Source organism: Panthera pardus, unplaced genomic scaffold (assembly GCF_024362965.1).
Source record: "Panthera pardus isolate Hobbes unplaced genomic scaffold, ASM2436296v1 HiC_scaffold_27, whole genome shotgun sequence".
NCBI lineage: Eukaryota > Metazoa > Chordata > Mammalia > Carnivora > Felidae > Panthera > Panthera pardus.
The window spans coordinates 30,758,423-30,762,334 of record NW_026526843.1 but is presented as its reverse complement, the minus strand read 5'-3'; the positions used below and the strand labels follow the sequence as shown (position 1 = coordinate 30,762,334).

Genomic DNA, 3,912 nt, shown 5'->3' with positions numbered 1-3,912 from the left:
TTTGGGGAGAAGATGCCCATACTAAGTCCAGGTAGGGTGGTTGAGGAGACACTTGGATGCCTTGTAGTTCGGGGGGGAGACCTGAGCTGGGGAAGTAAATTTGGAAGCTGTCAGGTTACAGATCTGCACACGTGGCCATTGAACACTTGGAACCTGGCCAATCCGAACTGAGAGGGGCCGTTAAGTGTAAAACACACACTAGATTTGTTGTGTTTTTTTTTTAAGTTTATTTCTTTATTTTGAGAGACGCAGAGACGGTGCAAGTCGGGAGGGGCAGAGAGAGAGAGAGACAGAGAGAGAGAGAGAGAGAGGATCCCAAGCAGCAGAAAAAAACGAAAGTAAAATATCTCACGAATATTTACTTCATATTAATCACACGTTGAAATTGCATTTTGGATGGACGGCTTTCCCTTGCCTTTCAAAAGGTCGCGTCCCGCCGCTTGGCTTTTACTAAAAACCTGCGTTGGGACCTGCTTTCGCTAACTGAAAGAAGTCCAAGGATTTTCACTTTTACCAGACAAGGCAAAAAGGGTGAAAACTGCGTTTGCTTGGCAGTGAGCTGTTATCGGGGCAGTGCACCCCAAACCGTGAGAGTGGCCCCACCAAGCCCCTGCCCTGGGAAAGCGCTCGGCATCTCGGCATCTCAGCAGCCGTAGCTTTGAGCTGTGTCTGTGAGAATCTGTGCTCAGTCTCCACTTATTTTGTGCATCCATTAGCAAAATGTGTCCTACGGTATCAGAAAAGCCCAAGACGGGTTGTTTTGAGGTCTGGGAACACTCAAACCTTTTTCCGTATAAATTAATGGTAATTGCTTCTTTGCTTTATGCCATTTTGGCTTATGACAAATCTCACTTAGGGCAATGTTCTCCTCTAACGTAGTGGGCACAACCTGTATTGGGTTAAAGAAAATGCATCGTGGGGCGCTTCCCTGGCTCAGTCGGTAGAGCATGTGACTCTCGATCTCGGGGTTGTGAGTTTAAGATCCACGCTGGGGGTAGAGCTAGCTTACTTTTAAAAAAAATCTTAAAGAAAATTATTTTCACCTGTTGTGGTTTTTTTTTAACTGTTTGATCATGTCTAGTAGAAGATTTTTTTAAACTTTTGAAAAACATTTATTTATTTTTAAGAGAGAGAGAGAGTGTGAGCAGGGAAGGGGCAGAGAGAGAGGGCCGCGCAGAATCCGAAGCAGGCTCCAGGCTCTGAGCTGTCCGCACAGAGCCCGACGTGAGGCTGCAACTCACGAGCCGTGAAATCATGACTGAGTCAAGAGTTGGATGCTTGACCAACTGAGCCACCCAGGCGCCCCTAAAGATTTTATTTTTACGTAATCCCTATACCAATGTGGGGCTCGAACTTACAACCCCGCGATCAGGAGTCATATGCTCTACTGCCTGAGCTAGCCAGGTGCCCCTTGGCTAATCGAGTTTAAATGATATATGAGGCTCACATTATATTTCTATCGGACAGTGCTGGTACAGATGGAATATAAAGTCATGAACACTGGATAAGATAGACCACCAAGGAGGGGTGCCTGGGTGGCTCAGCTGGTTAAGCATGTGATTCTTCATTTCAGCTCAAGTCCTGATCTTTCGGCTGGGCTCTGTGTTGACAGTGAGGAGCCTGCTTGAGATTCTCTCTCTCTCTCTCTCTCTCTCTCTCTCTCTGCCCCTCCCCTGATCACTCTCTGCCTCTCTCAAAATAAATAAATAAACATTGAAAAAAACAAGACAGATCATCAAGGGATGCAAGAGTAGCTAAAGAAGTCCAAAGACTGAGCCTTCAGGCATGCCAACATTCACACACACACACACACACACACGAATATCTATTTCTATCTCTACCTATCCTCTATCTATCATCTATCATCTATGTATATAGTGTATATATATATATAGTGTTTATACACACATATATAGTATATAAATATATTTTGTGTGTATATATATATATATATATACACACGTTCAACTTTATTAAGCTACATTTATAAATAATAAAGCACACTTGTTATATATATATTAATATATCTGTATATACATGTAACCATCACCTCATATATATATATTTTTTCACTGTAGCTTATTCTGAAGGAACCATTCTGAATAGATTCATTGGGGAAGAGAGAGGAACACAAACACCTCGCTCGACAACATACAGCTACTCTTTAATTCAGCGGTTTCAGAAACCATTATTATTTCACTCTAGATAATCAAAGAAATCAAAGGCTCTAACTGTTTACACTCGTTTTTGTGAGATTCAGGCCTTATGAGGCCGGTAAGCGTCTGGTTTTGGTTTATTTTGTTTATTTATTTGCTTGTTCGTAACTTTTCTCTCCACCCAAGTATCCCTGGGGAGCGAGGAGGATGAGTTTATCCAGCACAAGGCCACTTGCTAAATAGACTGTCCCCACACTTCTCGGGGGGGGGGGGGCGCGGGGGTGGTGGCAGGGAGCCATTCGAATAGTCTAGCATGTGATTGGCCTTCTCTAGAATTGCTCAGTAGGGAGGCCCTGATGGTGCATGCATTTAATAAGTATTTCTGAATGTCACAGAAACTGCAGTCACTGGGGAGGACAATGAATTTCAGTGTGACGTTTAGGTGGTAAATGCCTCCTATGCATTAGTTCCCTGACTATCATGTTTCCATTCTCCTGGTGATCTTTTACAAGCTTTCAGTAGTTCCTGGGCACAGCACGCCATTTTAAAAGGCAGATTATCACATCATAAGAACAACTATAGGAATATGTTCCCTTAGACATCATTGTTCCCAACACTCTCTGGCTTCCTTGTCAGTTACTTATTTCCTTACTTACTTACTTACTTACTTATTTATGCCATTGTTCACTCCAAACTAGCACATACTAGCAGTTTACCAGTGTATAATTAACTTTAAACTTTTAGACCAAGGAAATGTCTGGAAATAGACAGTATGTATTTTACTGCTACCATTTTACCAAAATGCTTCCTCTATTTTGCTTATTTGTTTGTTTATCTATGTATTTATTTCTAAAGAACCATTATTTAAAATGCTTATTTATTTTGAGAGAGAGAGACAGCATGAGCAGGGGAGGGAAAGAGAGGGAGGGAGAGAGAGAACCCAGAGCAGGCACCATACTGTCTGCATGGTGCCCCACGATGTGGGTCTGGATCCCACGAACCCTGAGATGGTGACCTGAGCCGAAATCACCAGTCGGATGGTCAGCTGACTGAGTCACCCAGGCGCCCCCCTCTGTGTTCCATTCTGGAAAATTTTATCTACAACGTACACAAAAGCAGAAAGAATAGTACGTATACAGAATCCTCATGTACCCATCACCCAGCTTCAACCGTTACTGGCTTTTTGCTAATCTTGTTCCGTCTACCATCCCCCCCCCTTTTTGTTGTGCTATTTTTTTTAATTTAGCTGAATTCCATATAACATAAAATTAACCATTTTTTAAATTAAAAACTTGTGAGGGGCGCCTGGCTGGCTCAGTCGGTAGAGCATGTGACTCTTGATCTCAGGGTCGTTGAGTTCAAGCCCCACGTTGGGCACGGAGTCGATGTTAGAAAAATTAATCGCGATAAAAAGCACATACTATAAAATTTACCCTCTTAACCATTTTTTTATTTTTATTTTTATTTTTTTTTTAATTTTTTTTTTTAACATTTATTTTTGAGACAGAGAGAGACAGAGCATGAACAGGGGAGGAGCAGAGAGAGAGGGAGACACAGAATCCGAAACAGGCTCCAGGCTCTGAGCTGTCAACACAGAGCCCGACGCGGGACTCGAACTCACAGACCGTGAGATCATGACCTGAGCTGAAGTCGGACGCTTAACCGACCAAGCCACCCAGGCGCCCCTTAACCATTTTTTAAAAAATGTGTATTTATTTTTGAGAGAGAGAACGTGAGCTGGGGAGGGCCAGAGAGA

General features: G+C 42.9%; 1 non-coding gene across 1 annotated transcript; it reads left to right on the top strand.

Moving 5' to 3' along the window:
* The first annotated feature begins 3,459 nt into the window (after nt 1-3,459).
* Nucleotides 3,460-3,533, top strand: TRNAK-CUU (transfer RNA lysine (anticodon CUU)). Its single transcript has one exon. It is a non-coding gene; the product is annotated as a tRNA-Lys (tRNA).
* Nucleotides 3,534-3,912: the final 379 nt, after the last annotated feature.